The 17265-nt window shown below is 39.0% G+C and overlaps 24 non-coding genes across 24 annotated transcripts; all 24 read left to right on the forward strand.

Annotated features, from left to right (window-relative positions):
• Window positions 1-643: 643 nt before the first annotated feature.
• Window positions 644-715, forward strand: Trnag-ucc (transfer RNA glycine (anticodon UCC)). The gene has a single exon. It is a non-coding gene; the product is annotated as a tRNA-Gly (tRNA).
• Window positions 716-1466: 751 nt separating this feature from the next.
• Window positions 1467-1538, forward strand: Trnag-ucc (transfer RNA glycine (anticodon UCC)). The gene has a single exon. It is a non-coding gene; the product is annotated as a tRNA-Gly (tRNA).
• Window positions 1539-2286: 748 nt separating this feature from the next.
• On the forward strand, window positions 2287-2358 carry Trnag-ucc (transfer RNA glycine (anticodon UCC)). Its single transcript has one exon. It is a non-coding gene; the product is annotated as a tRNA-Gly (tRNA).
• A 67-nt stretch (window positions 2359-2425) lies between these two features.
• Window positions 2426-2497, forward strand: Trnag-ucc (transfer RNA glycine (anticodon UCC)). Its single transcript has one exon. It is a non-coding gene; the product is annotated as a tRNA-Gly (tRNA).
• A 481-nt stretch (window positions 2498-2978) lies between these two features.
• Window positions 2979-3050, forward strand: Trnag-ucc (transfer RNA glycine (anticodon UCC)). Its single transcript has one exon. It is a non-coding gene; the product is annotated as a tRNA-Gly (tRNA).
• An 889-nt stretch (window positions 3051-3939) lies between these two features.
• Trnag-ucc (transfer RNA glycine (anticodon UCC)) lies at window positions 3940-4011 on the forward strand. Its single transcript has one exon. It is a non-coding gene; the product is annotated as a tRNA-Gly (tRNA).
• Window positions 4012-4212: 201 nt separating this feature from the next.
• On the forward strand, window positions 4213-4284 carry Trnag-ucc (transfer RNA glycine (anticodon UCC)). The gene has a single exon. It is a non-coding gene; the product is annotated as a tRNA-Gly (tRNA).
• Window positions 4285-5039: 755 nt separating this feature from the next.
• Window positions 5040-5111, forward strand: Trnag-ucc (transfer RNA glycine (anticodon UCC)). Its single transcript has one exon. It is a non-coding gene; the product is annotated as a tRNA-Gly (tRNA).
• A 204-nt stretch (window positions 5112-5315) lies between these two features.
• On the forward strand, window positions 5316-5387 carry Trnag-ucc (transfer RNA glycine (anticodon UCC)). Its single transcript has one exon. It is a non-coding gene; the product is annotated as a tRNA-Gly (tRNA).
• Window positions 5388-5454: 67 nt separating this feature from the next.
• Window positions 5455-5526, forward strand: Trnag-ucc (transfer RNA glycine (anticodon UCC)). The gene has a single exon. It is a non-coding gene; the product is annotated as a tRNA-Gly (tRNA).
• A 67-nt stretch (window positions 5527-5593) lies between these two features.
• Trnag-ucc (transfer RNA glycine (anticodon UCC)) lies at window positions 5594-5665 on the forward strand. Its single transcript has one exon. It is a non-coding gene; the product is annotated as a tRNA-Gly (tRNA).
• A 600-nt stretch (window positions 5666-6265) lies between these two features.
• On the forward strand, window positions 6266-6337 carry Trnag-ucc (transfer RNA glycine (anticodon UCC)). The gene has a single exon. It is a non-coding gene; the product is annotated as a tRNA-Gly (tRNA).
• Window positions 6338-6818: 481 nt separating this feature from the next.
• Window positions 6819-6890, forward strand: Trnag-ucc (transfer RNA glycine (anticodon UCC)). Its single transcript has one exon. It is a non-coding gene; the product is annotated as a tRNA-Gly (tRNA).
• Window positions 6891-7779: 889 nt separating this feature from the next.
• Trnag-ucc (transfer RNA glycine (anticodon UCC)) lies at window positions 7780-7851 on the forward strand. Its single transcript has one exon. It is a non-coding gene; the product is annotated as a tRNA-Gly (tRNA).
• A 476-nt stretch (window positions 7852-8327) lies between these two features.
• Trnag-ucc (transfer RNA glycine (anticodon UCC)) lies at window positions 8328-8399 on the forward strand. Its single transcript has one exon. It is a non-coding gene; the product is annotated as a tRNA-Gly (tRNA).
• A 755-nt stretch (window positions 8400-9154) lies between these two features.
• Trnag-ucc (transfer RNA glycine (anticodon UCC)) lies at window positions 9155-9226 on the forward strand. Its single transcript has one exon. It is a non-coding gene; the product is annotated as a tRNA-Gly (tRNA).
• A 204-nt stretch (window positions 9227-9430) lies between these two features.
• Window positions 9431-9502, forward strand: Trnag-ucc (transfer RNA glycine (anticodon UCC)). The gene has a single exon. It is a non-coding gene; the product is annotated as a tRNA-Gly (tRNA).
• Window positions 9503-9708: 206 nt separating this feature from the next.
• Trnag-ucc (transfer RNA glycine (anticodon UCC)) lies at window positions 9709-9780 on the forward strand. The gene has a single exon. It is a non-coding gene; the product is annotated as a tRNA-Gly (tRNA).
• A 203-nt stretch (window positions 9781-9983) lies between these two features.
• Window positions 9984-10055, forward strand: Trnag-ucc (transfer RNA glycine (anticodon UCC)). The gene has a single exon. It is a non-coding gene; the product is annotated as a tRNA-Gly (tRNA).
• Window positions 10056-10257: 202 nt separating this feature from the next.
• Window positions 10258-10329, forward strand: Trnag-ucc (transfer RNA glycine (anticodon UCC)). Its single transcript has one exon. It is a non-coding gene; the product is annotated as a tRNA-Gly (tRNA).
• Window positions 10330-10671: 342 nt separating this feature from the next.
• On the forward strand, window positions 10672-10743 carry Trnag-ucc (transfer RNA glycine (anticodon UCC)). Its single transcript has one exon. It is a non-coding gene; the product is annotated as a tRNA-Gly (tRNA).
• A 480-nt stretch (window positions 10744-11223) lies between these two features.
• Trnag-ucc (transfer RNA glycine (anticodon UCC)) lies at window positions 11224-11295 on the forward strand. The gene has a single exon. It is a non-coding gene; the product is annotated as a tRNA-Gly (tRNA).
• A 617-nt stretch (window positions 11296-11912) lies between these two features.
• Window positions 11913-11984, forward strand: Trnag-ucc (transfer RNA glycine (anticodon UCC)). The gene has a single exon. It is a non-coding gene; the product is annotated as a tRNA-Gly (tRNA).
• Window positions 11985-13705: 1721 nt separating this feature from the next.
• On the forward strand, window positions 13706-13777 carry Trnag-ucc (transfer RNA glycine (anticodon UCC)). The gene has a single exon. It is a non-coding gene; the product is annotated as a tRNA-Gly (tRNA).
• The last annotated feature ends 3488 nt before the right edge of the window (window positions 13778-17265 follow it).

Below are 17265 nucleotides of genomic sequence, written 5' to 3' on the forward strand. Positions count from 1 at the left end.
AGTTCCGGGTTCGACTCCCGGTCGACGCACTTAATTTTGATTTCAAATTTAACTGAATTAAATAAATAATATTCTGGAAACTAGTTTTAAACAGTCGCGTTGATGGTGTAACGGTTGGCATTGGTGCCTTCCAAGCACTAATTCCGGGTTCGACTCCCGGTCGACGCACTTAATTTTGATTTCAAATTTAACTGAATTCAATAAATAATATTCTTGAAACTAGTTTTAAACAGACGCGTCGATGGTGTAACGGTTTGCATTGGTGCCTTCCAAGCACTAGTTCCGGGTTCGACTCCCGGTCGACGAACTTAATTTTAATTTCAAAATTAAGTAAATTAATTAAATACTTGCCAAAATTAATTTCAAACAGTCGCGTCGATGGTGTAACGGTTAGCATTGGTGCCTTCCAAGCACTATTTCCGGGTTCGACTCCCGGTCGACGAACTTAACTTTTAATGTCAAATTTAACTATGTTAATTAAAAAAAAAACTGTTTTAAACAGTCGCATCCATGGTGTAACGGTTAGCATTGGTGCCTTCCAAGCACTAGTTCCGGGTTCGACTCCCGGTCGACGCACTTAATTTTGATTTCAAATTTAACTGAATTAAATAAATAATATTCTGGAAACTAGTTTTAAACAGACGCGTCGATGGTGTAACGGTTAGCATTGGTGCCTTCCAAGCACTAGTTCCGGGTTCGACTCCCGGTCGACGCACTTAATTTTAATTTTAAATTAAACTATATTAATTGAAAACTTAGCAAAAAACTGTTTTGAACAGTCGCGTCGATGGTGTAACGGTTGGCATTGGTGCCTTCCAAGCACTAGTTCCGGGTTCGACTCCCGGTCGACGCACTTAATTTTAATTTCAAAATTAAGTAAATTAATTAAATACTTGCCAAAATTAATTTCAAACAGTCGCGTCGATAGTGTAACGGTTAGCATTGGTGCCTTCCAAGCACTAGTTTCGAGTTCGACTCCCGGTCGACGAACTTAAGTTTAATTTCAAAATTAAGTAAATTAATTAAATACTTGCCAAAATTAATTTCAAACAGTCGCGTCGATGGTGTAACGGTTAGCATTGGTGCCTTCCAAGCACTAGTTTCGAGTTCGACTCCCGGTCGACGAACTTAAGTTTAATTTCAAAATTAAGTAAATTAATTAAATACTTGCCAAAATTAATTTCAAACAGTCGCGTCGATGGTGTAACGGTTAGCATTGGTGCCTTCCAAGCACTAGTTCCAGGTTCGACTCCCGGTCGACGAACTTAATTTTAATTTCAAAATTAAGTAAATTAATTTAATACTTGCCAAAATTAATTTCAAACAGTCGCGTCGATGGTGTAACGGTTAGCATTGGTGCCTTCCAAGCACTAGTTCCAGGTTCGACTCCCGGTCGACGAACTTAATTTTAATTTCAAAATTAAGTAAATTAATTAAAAACTTACCAAAACTCGTTTTAAACAGTCGCGTCGATGGTGTAACGGTTAGCATTGGTGCCTTCCAAGCACTAGTTCCGGGTTCGACTCCCGGTCGACGCACTTAATTTTGATTTCAAATTTAACTGAATTAAATAAATAATATTCTGGAAACTAGTTTTAAACAGTCGCGTTGATGGTGTAACGGTTGGCATTGGTGCCTTCCAAGCGCTAGTTCCGGGTTCGACTCCCGGTCGACGCACTTAATTTTGATTTCAAATCTAACTGAATTCAATAAATAATATTCTTGAAACTAGTTTTAAACAGACGCGTCGATGGTGTAACGGTTTGCATTGGTGCCTTCCAAGCACTAGATCCGGGTTCGACTCCTGGTCGACGCACTTAACTTTTAATGTCAAATTTAACTATGTTAATTAAAAAAAAAACTGTTTTAAACAGTCGCATCCATGGTGTAACGGTTAGCATTGGTGCCTTCCAAGCACTATTTCCGGGTTCGACTCCCGGTCGACGAACTTAACTTTTAATGTCAAATTTAACTATGTTAATTAAAAAAAAAACTGTTTTAAACAGTCGCATCCATGGTGTAACGGTTAGCATTGGTGCCTTCCAAGCACTAGTTCCGGGTTCGACTCCCGGTCGACGCACTTAATTTTGATTTCAAATTTAACTGAATTAAATAAATAATATTCTGGAAACTAGTTTTAAACAGATGCGTCGATGGTGTAACGGTTTGCATTGGTGCCTTCCAAGCATTAGTTCCGGGTTCGACTCCCGGTCGACGCACTTAATTTTGATTTCAAATTTAACTGAATTCAATAAATAATATTCTGGAAACTAGTTTTAAACAGACGCGTCGATGGTGTAACGGTTAGCATTGGTGCCTTCCAAGCACTAGTTCCGGGTTCGACTCCCGGTCGACGCACTTAATTTTGATTTCAAATTTAACTGAATTCAATAAATAATATTCTGGAAACTAGTTTTAAACAGACGCGTCGATGGTGTAACGGTTAGCATTGGTGCCTTCCAAGCACTAGTTCCGGGTTCGACTCCCGGTCGACGCACTTAATTTTAATTTTAAATTAAACTATATTAATTAAAAACTTACCAAAACTCGTTTTAAACAGTCGCGTCGATGGTGTAACGGTTAGCATTGGTGCCTTCCAAGCGCTAGTTCCGGGTTCTACTCCCGGTCGACGCACTTAATTTTAATTTTAAATTAAACTATATTAATTGAAAACTTAGCAAAAAACTGTTTTGAACAGTCGCGTCGATGGTGTAACGGTTGGCATTGGTGCCTTCCAAGCACTAGTTCCGGGTTCGACTCCCGGTCGACGAACTTAACTTTTAATTTTAAATTAAACTATATTAATTGTAAACTTAGCAAAAAACTGTTTTGAACAGTAGCATCCATGGTGTAACGGTTAGCATTGGTGCCTTCCAAGCACTAGTTCCGGGTTCGACTCCCGGTCGACGCACTTAATTTTGATTTCAAATTTAACTGAATTAAATAAATAATATTCTGGAAACTAGTTTTAAACAGTCGCGTCGATGGTGTAACGGTTAGCATTGGTGCCTTCCAAGCACTAGTTCCGGGTTCGACTCCCGGTCGACGCACTTAATTTTAATTTTAAATTAAACTATATTAATTGAAAACTTAGCAAAAAACTGTTTTGAACAGTCGCGTCGATGGTGTAACGGTTTGCATTGGTGCCTTCCAAGCACTAGTTCCGGGTTCGACTCCCGGTCGACGAACTTAATTTTAATTTCAAAATTAAGTAAATTAATTAAATACTTGCCAAAATTAATTTCAAACAGTCGCGTCGATGGTGTAACGGTTAGCATTGGTGCCTTCCAAGCACTAGTTCCGAGTTCGACTCCCGGTCGACGAACTTAATTTTAATTTCAAAATTAAGTAAATTAATTAAAAACTTACCAAAACTCGTTTTAAACAGTCGCGTCGATGGTGTAACGGTTAGCATTGGTGCCTTCCAAGCGCTAGTTCCGGGTTCTACTCCCGGTCGACGCACTTAATTTTAATTTTAAATTAAACTATATTAATTGAAAACTTACCAAAACTCGTTTTAAACAGTCGCGTCGATGGTGTAACGGTTAGCATTGGTGCCTTCCAAGCGCTAGTTCCGGGTTCTACTCCCGGTCGACGCACTTAATTATAATTTTAAATTAAACTATATTAATTGAAAACTTAGCAAAAAACTGTTTTGAACAGTCGCGTCGATGGTGTAACGGTTGGCATTGGTGCCTTCCAAGCACTAGTTCCGGGTTCGACTCCCGGTCGACGCACTTAATTTTGATTTCAAATTTAACTGAATTAATTAAAAACTTACCAAAACTCGTTTTAAACAGTCGCGTCGATGGTGTAACGGTTGGCATTGGTGCCTTCCAAGCCCTAGTTCCGGGTTCGACTCCCGGTCGACGCACTTAATTTTGATTTCAAATTTAACTGAATTAATTAAAAACTTACCAAAACTCGTTTTAAACAGTCGCGTCGATGGTGTAACGGTTAGCATTGGTGCCTTCCAAGCACTAGTTCCGGGTTCGACTCCCGGTCGACGCACTTAATTTTGATTTCAAATTTAACTGAATTAATTAAAACTTACCAAAACTCGTTTTAAACAGTCGCGTCGATGGTGTAACGGTTAGCATTGGTGCCTTCCGAGCGCTAGTTCCGGGTTCGACTCCCGGTCGACGCACTTAATTTTGATTTCAAATTTAACTGAATTAATTAAAAACTTACCAAAACTCGTTTTAAACAGTCGCGTCGATGGTGTAACGGTTAGCATTGGTGCCTTCCAAGCACTAGTTCCGGGTTCGACTCCCGGTCGACGCACTTAATTTTGATTTCAAATTTAACTGAATTAAATAAATAATATTCTTGAAACTACTTTTAAACAGTCGCGTCCATGGTGTAACGGTTAGCATTGGTGCCTTCCAAGCACTAGTTCCGGCTTCTACTCCCGGTCGACGCACTTAATTTTAATTTTAAATTAAACTATATTAATTGAAAACTTAGCAAAAAACAGTTTTGAACAGTCGCGTCGATGGTGTAACGGTTAGCATTGGTGCCTTCCAAGCACTAGTTCCGGGTTCGACTCCCGGTCGACGAACTTAATTTTAATTTTAAATTAAACTATATTAATTGAAAACTTAGCAAAAAACTGTTTTGAACAGTCGCGTCGATGGTGTAACGGTTAGCATTGGTGCCTTCCAAGCACTAGTTCTGGGTTCGACTCCCGGTCGACGAACTTAATTTTAATTTCAAAATTAAGTAAATTAATTAAAAACTTACCAAAACTCGTTTTAAACAGTCGCGTCGATGGTGTAACGGTTAGCATTGGTGCCTTCCAAGCGCTAGTTCCGGGTTCGACTCCCGGTCGACGCACTTAATTTTAATTTTAAATTAAACTATATTAATTGAAAACTTAGCAAAAAACTGTTTTGAACAGTCGCGTCGATGGTGTAACGGTTGGCATTGGTGCCTTCCAAGCACTAGTTCCGAGTTCGACTCCCGGTCGACGCACTTAGTTTTAATTTTAAATTAAACTATATTAATTAAAAACTTACCAAAACTCGTTTTAAACAGTCGCGTCGATGGTGTAACGGTTAGCATTGGTGCCTTCCAAGCACTAGTTCCGGGTTCGACTCCCGGTCGACGCACTTAATTTTAATTTTAAATTAAACTATATTAATTGAAAACTTAGCAAAAAACTGTTTTGAACAGTCGCGTCGATGGTGTAACGGTTGGCATTGGTGCCTTCCAAGCACTAGTTCCGGGTTCTACTCCCGGTCGACGCACTTAATTTTAATTTTAAATTAAACTATATTAATTGAAAACTTAGCAAAAAACTGTTTTGAACAGTCGCGTCGATGGTGTAACGGTTAGCATTGGTGCCTTCCAAGCACTAGTTCCGGGTTCAAATCCCGGTCGACGCACTTAATTTTGATTTCAAATTTAACTGAATTCAATAAATAATATTCTGGAAACTAGTTTTAAACAGACGCGTCGATGGTGTAACGGTTAGCATTGGTGCCTTCCAAGCACTAGTTCCGGGTTCGACTCCCGGTCGACGCACTTAATTTTGATTTCAAATTTAACTGAATTCAATAAATAATATTCTGGAAACTAGTTTTAAACAGACGCGTCGATGGTGTAACGGTTAGCATTGGTGCCTTCCAAGCACTAGTTCCGGGTTCGACTCCCGGTCGACGCACTTAACTTTTAATGTCAAATTTAACTATGTTAATTAAAAAAAAAACTGTTTTAAACAGTCGCATCCATGGTGTAACGGTTAGCATTGGTGCCTTCCAAGCGCTAGTTCCGGGTTCGACTCCCGGTCGACGAACTTAATTTTAATTTCAAAATTAAGTAAATTAATTAAATACTTGCCAAAATTAATTTCAAACAGTCGCGTCGATGGTGTAACGGTTAGCATTGGTGCCTTCCAAGCACTATTTCCGGGTTCGACTCCCGGTCGACGAACTTAACTTTTAATGTCAAATTTAACTATGTTAATTAAAAAAAAAACTGTTTTAAACAGTCGCATCCATGGTGTAACGGTTAGCATTGGTGCCTTCCAAGCACTAGTTCCGGGTTCGACTCCCGGTCGACGAACTTAACTTTTAATGTCAAATTTAACTATGTTAATTAAAAAAAAAACTGTTTTAAACAGTCGCATCCATGGTGTAACGGTTAGCATTGGTGCATTCCAAGCACTAGTTCCGGGTTCGACTCCCGGTCGACGCACTTAATTTTGATTTCAAATTTAACTGAATTCAATAAATAATATTCTGGAAACTAGTTTTAAACAGACGCGTCGATGGTGTAACGGTTAGCATTGGTGCCTTCCAAGCACTAGTTCCGGGTTCGACTCCCGGTCGACGCACTTAATTTTAATTTTAAATTAAACTATATTAATTAAAAACTTACCAAAACTCGTTTTAAACAGTCGCGTCGATGGTGTAACGGTTAGCATTGGTGCCTTCCAAGCGCTAGTTCCGGGTTCTACTCCCGGTCGACGCACTTAATTTTAATTTTAAATTAAACTATATTAATTGAAAACTTAGCAAAAAACTGTTTTGAACAGTCGCGTCGATGGTGTAACGGTTGGCATTGGTGCCTTCCAAGCACTAGTTCCGGGTTCGACTCCCGGTCGACGAACTTAACTTTTAATTTTAAATTAAACTATATTAATTGTAAACTTAGCAAAAAACTGTTTTGAACAGTCGCATCCATGGTGTAACGGTTAGCATTGGTGCCTTCCAAGCACTAGTTCCGGGTTCGACTCCCGGTCGACGCACTTAATTTTGATTTCAAATTTAACTGAATTAAATAAATAATATTCTGGAAACTAGTTTTAAACAGACGCGTCGATGGTGTAACGGTTAGCATTGGTGCCTTCCAAGCACTAGTTCCGGGTTCGACTCCCGGTCGACGCACTTAATTTTAATTTTAAATTAAACTATATTAATTGAAAACTTAGCAAAAAACTGTTTTGAACAGTCGCGTCGATGGTGTAACGGTTTGCATTGGTGCCTTCCAAGCACTAGTTCCGGGTTCGACTCCCGGTCGACGAACTTAATTTTAATTTCAAAATTAAGTAAATTAATTAAATACTTGCCAAAATTAATTTCAAACAGTCGCGTCGATGGTGTAACGGTTAGCATTGGTGCCTTCCAAGCGCTAGTTTCGAGTTCGACTCCCGGTCGACGCACTTAATTTTAATTTCAAAATTAAGTAAATTAATTAAAAACTTACCAAAACTCGTTTTAAACAGTCGCGTCGATGGTGTAACGGTTAGCATTGGTGCCTTCCAAGCGCTAGTTCCGGGTTCGATTCCCGGTCGACGAACTTAATTTTAATTTCAAAATTAAGTAAATTAATTAAAAACTTACCAAAACTCGTTTTAAACAGTCGCGTCGATGGTGTAACGGTTAGCATTGGTGCCTTCCAAGCGCTAGTTCCGGGTTCTACTCCCGGTCGACGCACTTAATTTTAATTTTAAATTAAACTATATTAATTGAAAACTTACCAAAACTCGTTTTAAACAGTCGCGTCGATGGTGTAACGGTTAGCATTGGTGCCTTCCAAGCGCTAGTTCCGGGTTCGACTCCCGGTCGACGCACTTAATTTTGATTTCAAATTTAACTGAATTAATTAAAAACTTACCAAAACTCGTTTTAAACAGTCGCGTCGATGGTGTAACGGTTAGCATTGGTGCCTTCCAACCGCTAGTTCCGGGTTCTACTCCCGGTCGACGCACTTAATTTTAATTTTAAATTAAACTATATTAATTGAAAACTTAGCAAAAAACTGTTTTGAACAGTCGCGTCGATGGTGTAACGGTTAGCATTGGTGCCTTCCAAGCACTAGTTCCGGGTTCGACTCCCGGTCGACGCACTTAATTTTGATTTCAAATTTAACTGAATTAATTAAAAACTTACCAAAACTCGTTTTAAACAGTCGCGTCGATGGTGTAACGGTTGGCATTGGTGCCTTCCAAGCCCTAGTTCCGGGTTCGACTCCCGGTCGACGAACTTAATTTTGATTTCAAATTTAACTGAATTAATTAAAAACTTACCAAAACTCGTTTTAAACAGTCGCGTCGATGGTGTAACGGTTGGCATTGGTGCCTTCCAAGCACTAGTTCCGGGTTCGACTCCCGGTCGACGCACTTAATTTTGATTTCAAATTTAACTGAATTAATTAAAAACTTACCAAAACTCGTTTTAAACAGTCGCGTCGATGGTGTAACGGTTAGCATTGGTGCCTTCCAAGCGCTAGTTCCAGGTTCGACTCCCGGTCGACGCACTTAATTTTGATTTCAAATTTAACTGAATTAATTAAAAACTTACCAAAACTCGTTTTAAACAGTCGCGTCGATGGTGTAACGGTTAGCATTGGTGCCTTCCAAGCACTAGTTCCGGGTTCGACTCCCGGTCGACGCACTTAATTTTGATTTCAAATTTAACTGAATTAAATAAATAATATTCTTGAAACTACTTTTAAACAGTCGCGTCCATGGTGTAACGGTTAGCATTGGTGCCTTCCAAGCACTAGTTCCGGGTTCTACTCCCGGTCGACGCACTTAATTTTAATTTTAAATTAAACTATATTAATTGAAAACTTAGCAAAAAACTGTTTTGAACAGTCGCGTCGATGGTGTAACGGTTAGCATTGGTGCCTTCCAAGCACTAGTTCCGGGTTCGACTCCCGGTCGACGAACTTAATTTTAATTTTAAATTAAACTATATTAATTGAAAACTTAGCAAAAAACTTTTTTGAACAGTCGCGTCGATGGTGTAACGGTTAGCTTTGGTGCCTTCCAAGCACTAGTTCCGGGTTCGACTCCCGGTCGACGAACTTAATTTTAATTTCAAAATTAGGTAAATTAATTAAAAACTTACCAAAACTCGTTTTAAACAGTCGCGTCGATGGTGTAACGGTTAGCATTGGTGCCTTCCAAGCGCTAGTTCCGGGTTCGACTCCCGGTCGACGCACTTAATTTTAATTTTAAATTAAACTATATTAATTGAAAACTTAGCAAAAAACTATTTTGAACATTCGCGTCGATGGTGTAACGGTTGGCATTGGTGCCTTCCAAGCACTAGTTCCGAGTTCGACTCCCGGTCGACGCACTTAGTTTTAATTTTAAATTAAACTATATTAATTAAAAACTTACCAAAACTCGTTTTAAACAGTCGCGTCGATGGTGTAATGGTTAGCATTGGTGCCTTCCAAGCACTAGTTCCGGGTTCGACTCCCGGTCGACGCACTTAATTTTAATTTTAAATTAAACTATATTAATTGAAAACTTAGCAAAAAACTGTTTTGAACAGTCGCGTCGATGGTGTAACGGTTGGCATTGGTGCCTTCCAAGCACTAGTTCCGGGTTCTACTCCCGGTCGACGCACTTAATTTTAATTTTAAATTAAACTATATTAATTGAAAACTTAGCAAAAAACTGTTTTGTACAGTCGCGTCGATGGTGTAACGGTTAGCACTGGTGCCTTCCAAGCACTAGTTCCGGGTTCAAATCCCGGTCGACGCACTTAATTTTGATTTCAAATTTAACTGAATTCAATAAATAATATTCTGGAAACTAGTTTTAAACAGACGCGTCGATGGTGTAACGGTTAGCATTGGTGCCTTCCAAGCACTAGTTCCGGGTTCGACTCCCGGGCGACGCACTTAATTTTGATTTCAAATTTAACTGAATTCAATAAATAATATTCTGGAAACTAGTTTTAAACAGACGCGTCGATGGTGTAACGGTTAGCATTGGTGCCTTCCAAGCACTAGTTCCGGGTTCGACTCCCGGTCGACGCACTTAATTTTAATTTTAAATTAAACTATATTAATTAAAAACTTACCAAAACTCGTTTTAAACAGTCGCGTCGATGGTGTAACGGTTAGCATTGGTGCCTTCCAAGCGCTAGTTCCGGGTTCTACTCCCGGTCGACGCACTTAATTTTGATTTTAAATTAAACTATATTAATTGAAAACTTAGCAAAAAACTGTTTTGAACAGTCGCGTCGATGGTGTAACGGTTAGCATTGGTGCCTTCCAAGCACTAGTTCCGGGTTCGACTCCCGGTCGACGCACTTAATTTTAATTTTAAATGAAACTATATTAATTAAAAACTTACCAAAACTCGTTTTAAACAGTCGCGTCGATGGTGTAACGGTTAGCATTGGTGCTTTCCAAGCACTAGTTCCGAGTTCGACTCCCGGTCGACGCACTTAATTTTAATTTTAAATTAAACTATATTAATTAAAAACTTACCAAAACTCGTTTTAAACAGTCGCGTCGATGGTGTAACGGTTAGCATTGGTGCCTTCCAAGCACTAGTTCCGGGTTCGACTCCCGGTCGACGCACTTAATTTTGATTTCAAATTTAACTGAATTAAATAAATAATATTCTGGAAACTAGTTTTAAACAGACGCGTCGGTGGTGTAACGGTTAGCATTGGTGCCTTCCAAGCACTAGTTCCGGGTTCTACTTCCGGTCGACGCACTTAATTTTAATTTTAAATTAAACTATATTAATTGAAAACTTAGCAAAAAACTGTTTTGCACAGTCGCGTCGATGGTGTAACGGTTAGCATTGGTGCCTTCCAAGCACTAGTTCCGAGTTCGACTCCCGGTCGACGCACTTAATTTTAATTTTAAATTAAACTATATTAATTAAAAACTTACCAAAACTCGTTTTAAACAGTCGCGTCGATGGTGTAACGGTTAGCATTGGTGCCTTCCAAGCACTAGTTCCGGGTTCGACTCCCGGTCGACGCACTTAATTTTAATTTTAAATTAAACTATATTAATTGAAAACTTAGCAAAAAACTGTTTTGAACAGTCGCGTCGATGGTGTAACGGTTGGCATTGGTGCCTTCCAAGCACTAGTTCCGGGTTCTACTCCCGGTCGACGCACTTAATTTTAATTTTAAATTAAACTATATTAATTAAAAACTTACCAAAACTCGTTTTAAACAGTCGCGTCGATGGTGTAACGGTTAGCATTGGTGCCTTCCAAGCACTAGTTCCGGGTTCGACTCCCGGTTGACGCACTTAATTTTGATTTCAAATTTAACTGAATTCAATAAATAATATTCTGGAAACTAGTTTTAAACAGACGCGTCGATGGTGTAACGGTTTGCATTGGTGCCTTCCAAGCACTAGTTCCGGGTTCTACTCCCGGTCGACGCACTTAATTTTAATTTTAAATTAAACTATATTAATTGAAAACTTAGCAAAAAACTGTTTTGAACAGTCGCGTCGATGGTGTAACGGTTAGCATTGGTGCCTTCCAAGCACTAGTTCCGGGTTCGACTCCCGGTCGACGCACTTAATTTTGATTTCAAATTTAACTGAATTAAATAAATAATATTCTGGAAACTAGTTTTAAACAGTCGCATCCATGGTGTAACGGTTAGCATTGGTGCCTTCCAAGCACTAGTTCCGGGTTCTACTCCCGGTCGACGCACTTAATTTTAATTTAAATTAAACTATATTAATTGAAAACTTAGCAAAAAACTGTTTTGAACAGTCGCGTCGATGGTGTAACGGTTAGCATTGGTGCCTTCCAAGCACTAGTTCCGGGTTCGACTCCCGGTCGACGAACTTAATTTTAATTTCAAAATTAAGTAAATTAATTAAATACTTGCCAAAATTAGTTTCAAACAGTCGCGTCGATGGTGTAACGGTTAGCATTGGTGCCTTCCAAGCACTAGTTCCGGGTTCGACTCCCGGTCGACGAACTTAATTTTAATTTCAAAATTAAGTAAATTAATTAAATACTTGCCAAAATTAATTTCAAACAGTCGCGTCGATGGTGTAACGGTTAGCATTGGGGCCTTCCAAGCACTAATTCCGGGTTCGACTCCCGGTCGACGCACTTAATTTTGATTTCAAATTTAACTGAATTCAATAAACAATATTCTGGAAACTAGTTTTAAACAGACGCGTCGATGGTGTAACGGTTAGCATTGGTGCCTTCCAAGCACTAGTTCCGGGTTCGACTCCCGGTCGACGCACTTAATTTTAATTTCCAATTAAACTATATTGATTAAAAACTTAGCAAAAAACTGTTTTGAACAGTCGCGTCGATGGTGTAACGGTTAGCATTGGTGCTTTCCAAGCACTAGTTCCGGGTTCGACTCCCGGTCGACGAACTTAATTTTAATTTTAAATTAAACTATATTAATTGAAAACTTAGCAAAAAACTGTTTTGAACAGTCGGGTCGATGGTGTAACGGTTTGCATTGGTGCCTTCCAAGCACTAGTTCCGGGTTCGACTCCCGGTCGACGAACTTAATTTTAATTTTAAATTAAACTATATTAATTGAAAACTTAGCAAAAAACTGTTTTGAACAGACGCGTCGATGGTGTAACGGTTGGCATTGGTGCCTTCCAAGCACTAGTTCCGGGTTCGACTCCCGGTCGACGCACTTAATTTTGATTTCAAATTTAACTGAATTAAATAAATAATATTCTGGAAACTAGTTTTAAACAGACGCGTCGATGGTGTAACGGTTAGCATTGGTGCCTTCCAAGCACTAGTTCCGGGTTCTACTCCCGGTCGACGCACTTAATTTTAATTTTAAATTAAACTATATTAATTGAAAACTTAGCAAAAAACTGTTTTGAACAGTCGCGTCGATGTTGTAACGGTTAGCATTGGTGCCTTCCAAGCACTAGTTCCGGGTTCGACTCCCGGTCGACGAACTTAATTTTAATTTCAAAATTAAGTAAATTAATTAAAAACTTACCAAAACTCGTTTTAAACAGTCGCGTCGATGGTGTAACGGTTAGCATTGGTGCCTTCCAAGCACTAGTTCCGGGTTCGACTCCCGGTCGACGAACTTAATTTTAATTTCAAAATTAAGTAAATTAATTAAAAACTTACCAAAACTCGTTTTAAACAGTCGCGTCGATGGTGTAACGGTTAGCATTGGTGCCTTCCAAGCACTAGTTCCGGGTTTGACTCCCGGTCGACGAACTTAATTTTAATTTCAAAATTAAGTAAATTAATTAAATACTTACCAAAACTCGTTTTAAACAGTCGCGTCGATGGTGTAACGGTTAGCATTGGTGCCTTCCAAGCGCTAGTTCCGGGTTCGACTCCCGGTCGACGCACTTAATTTTAATTTTAAATTAAACTATATTAATTGAAAACTTAGCAAAAAACTGTTTTGAACAGTCGCGTCGATGGTGTAACGGTTGGCATTGGTGCCTTCCAAGCACTAGTTCCGAGTTCGTCTCCCGGTCGACGCACTTAGTTTTAATTTTAAATTAAACTATATTATTTAAAAACTTACCAAAACTCGTTTTAAACAGTCGCGTCGATGGTGTAACGGTTAGCATTGGTGCCTTCCAAGCACTAGTTCCTGGTTCGACTCCCGGTCGACGCACTTAATTTTAATTTTAAATTAAACTATATTAATTGAAAACTTAGCAAAAAACGGTTTTGAACAGTCGCGTCGATGGTGTAACGGTTGGCATTGGTGCCTTCCAAGCACTAGTTCCGGGTTCGGCTTCCGGTCGACGCACTTAATTTTGATTTCAAATTTAACTGAATTAAATAAATAATATTCTGGAAACTAGTTTTAAACAGACGCGTCGATGGTGTAACGGTTAGCATTGGTGCCTTCCAAGCACTAGTTCCGGGTTCAACTCCCGGTCGACGCACTTAATTTTGATTTCAAATTTAACTGAATTCAATAAATAATATTCTGGAAACTAGTTTTAAACTGACGCGTCGATGGTGTAACGGTTAGCATTGGTGCCTTCCAAGCACTAGTTCCGGGTTCGACTCCCGGTCGACGCACTTAATTTTAATTTTAAATTAAACTATATTAATTAAAAACTTACCAAAACTCGTTTTAAACAGTCGCGTCGATGGTGTAACGGTTAGCATTGGTGCCTTCCAAGCGCTAGTTCCGGGTTCTACTCCCGGTCGACGCACTTAATTTTAATTTTAAATTAAACTATATTAATTGAAAACTTAGCAAAAAACTGTTTTGAACAGTCGCGTCGATGGTGTAACGGTTAGCATTGGTGCCTTCCAAGCGCTAGTTCCGGGTTCGACTCCCGGTCGACGCACTTAATTTTGATTTAAATTAAACTATATTAATTGAAAACTTAGCAAAAAACTGTTTTGAACAGTCGCGTCGATGGTGTAACGGTTGGCATTGGTGCCTTCCAAGCACTAGTTCCGGGTTCGACTCCCGGTCGACGCACTTAATTTTGATTTCAAATTTAACAGAATTAAATAAATAATATTCTGGAAACTAGTTTTAAACAGACGCGTCGATGGTGTAACGGTTAGCATTGGTGCCTTCCAAGCACTAGTTCCGGGTTCGACTCCCGGTTGACGAACTTAATTTTAATTTCAAAATTAAGTAAATTAATTAAATACTTGCCAAAATTAATTTCAAACAGACGCGTCGATGGTGTAACGGTTAGCATTGGTGCCTTCCAAGCACTAGTTCCGGGTTCGACTCCCGGTCGACGAACTTAATTTTAATTTCAAATTTAAGTAAATTAATTAAATACTTGCAAAAATTAATTTCAAACAGTCGCGTCGATGGTGTAACGGTTAGCATTGGTGCCTTCCAAGCGCTAGTTCCGGGTTCTACTCCCGGTCGACGCACTAAATTTTAATTTTAAATTAAACTATATTAATTGAAAACTTAGCAAAAAACTGTTTTGAACAGTCGCGTCGATGGTGTAACGGTTTGCATTGGTGCCTTCCAAGCACTAGTTCCGGGTTCGACTCCCGGTCGACGAACTTAATTTTAATTTCAAAATTAAGTAAATTAATTAAATACTTGCCAAAATTAATTTCAAACAGTCGCGTCGATGGTGTAACGGTTAGCATTGGTGCCTTCTAAGCGCTAGTTCCGAGTTCGACTCCCGGTCGTCCCACTTAATTTTAATTTTAAATTAAACTATATTAATTAAAAACTTACCAAAACTCGTTTTAAACAGTCGCGTCGATGGTGTAACGGTTAGCATTGGTACCTTCCAAGCACTAGTTCCGGGTTCGACTCCCGTCGACGCACTTAATTTTAATTTTAAATTAAACTATATTAATTAAAAACTTACCAAAACTCGTTTTAAACAGTCGCGTCGATGTTGTAACGGTTAGCATTGGTGCCTTCCAAGCACTAGTTCCGGGTTCGACTCCCGGTCGACGCACTTAATTTTAATTTTAAATTAAACTATATTAATTAAAAACTTACCAAAACTCGTTTTAAACAGTCGCGTCGATGGTGTAACGGTTAGCATTGGTACCTTCCAAGCACTAGTTCCGGGTTCGACTCCCGTCGACGCACTTAATTTTAATTTTAAATTAAACTATATTAATTAAAAACTTACCAAAACTCGTTTTAAACAGTCGCGTCGATGTTGTAACGGTTAGCATTGGTGCCTTCCAAGCACTAGTTCCGGGTTCGACTCCCGGTCGACGCACTTAATTTTAATTTTAAATTAAACTATATTAATTAAAAACTTACCAAAACTCGTTTTAAACAGTCGCGTCGATGGTGTAACGGTTAGCATTGGTGCCTTCCAAGCACTAGTTCCGGGTTCGACTCCCGTCGACGCACTTAATTTTAATTTTAAATTAAACTATATTAATTAAAAACTTACCAAAACTCGTTTTAAACAGTCGCGTCGATGGTGTAACGGTTAGCATTGGTGCCTTCCAAGCACTAGTTCCGGGTTCTACTCCCGGTCGACGCACTTAATTTTAATTTTAAATTAAACTATATTAATTGAAAACTTAGCAAAAAACTGTTTTGCACAGTCGCGTCGATGGTGTAACGGTTAGCATTGGTGCCTTCCAAGCACTAGTTCCGAGTTCGACTCCCGGTCGACGCACTTAATTTTAATTTTAAATTAAACTATATTAATTAAAAACTTACCAAAACTCGTTTTAAACAGTCGCGTCGATGGTGTAACGGTTAGCATTGGTGCCTTCCAAGCACTAATTCCGGGTTCGACTCCCGGTCGTCGCACTTAATTTTAATTTTAAATTAAACTATATTAATTGAAAACTTAGCAAAAAACTGTTTTGAACAGTCGCGTCGATGGTGTAACGGTTGACATTGGTGCCTTCCAAGCACTAGTTCCGGGTTCTACTCCCGGTCGACGCACTTAATTTTAATTTTAAATTAAACTATATTAATTGAAAATTTAGCAAAAAACTGTTTTGCACAGTCGCGTCGATGGTGTAACGGTTAGCATTGGTGCCTTCCAAGCACTAGTTCCGAGTTCGACTCCCGGTCGACGCACTTAATTTTAATTTTAAATTAAACTATATTAATTAAAAACTTACCAAAACTCGTTTTAAACAGTCGCGTCGATGGTGTAACGGTTAGCATTGGTGCCTTCCAAGCACTAATTCCGGGTTCGACTCCCGGTCGTCGCACTTAATTTTAATTTTAAATTAAACTATATTAATTGAAAACTTAGCAAAAAACTGTTTTGAACAGTCGCGTCGATGGTGTAACGGTTGACATTGGTGCCTTCCAAGCACTAGTTCCGGGTTCTACTCCCGGTCGACGCACTTAATTTTAATTTTAAATTAAACTATATTAATTAAAAACTTACCAAAACTCGTTTTAAACAGTCGCGTCGATGGTGTAACGGTTAGCATTGGTGCCTTCCAAGCACTAGTTCCGGGTTCGACTCCCGGTTGACGCACTTAATTTTGATTTCAAATTTAACTGAATTCAATAAATAATATTCTGGAAACTAGTTTTAAACAGTCGCATCCATGGTGTAACGGTTAGCATTGGTGCCTTCCAAGCACTAGTTCCGGGTTCGACTCCCGGTCGACGAACTTAATTTTAATTTCAAAATTAAGTAAATTAATTAAATACTTGCCAAAATTAATTTCAAACAGTCGCGTCGATGGTGTAACGGTTAGCATTGGTGCCTTCCAAGCACTAATTCCGGGTTCGACTCCCGGTCGACGCACTTAATTTTGATTTCAAATTTAACTGAATTCAATAAACAATATTCTGGAAACTAGTTTTAAACAGACGCGTCGATGGTGTAACGGTTAGCATTGGTGCCTTCCAAGCGCTAGTTCCGGGTTCTACTCCCGGTCGACGCACTTAATTTTAATTTCCAATTAAACTATATTGATTAAAAACTTAGCAAAAAACTGTTTTGAACAGTCGCGTCGATGGTGTAACGGTTAGCATTGGTGCCTTCCAAGCACTAGTTCCGGGTTCGACTCCCGGTCGACGAACTTAATTTTAATTTTAAATTAAACTATATTAATTGAAAACTTAGCAAAAAACT

Source organism: Ascidiella aspersa, chromosome 2, assembly GCF_963924565.1.
Source record: "Ascidiella aspersa chromosome 2, kaAscAspe10.2, whole genome shotgun sequence".
Lineage (NCBI taxonomy): Eukaryota > Metazoa > Chordata > Ascidiacea > Phlebobranchia > Ascidiidae > Ascidiella > Ascidiella aspersa.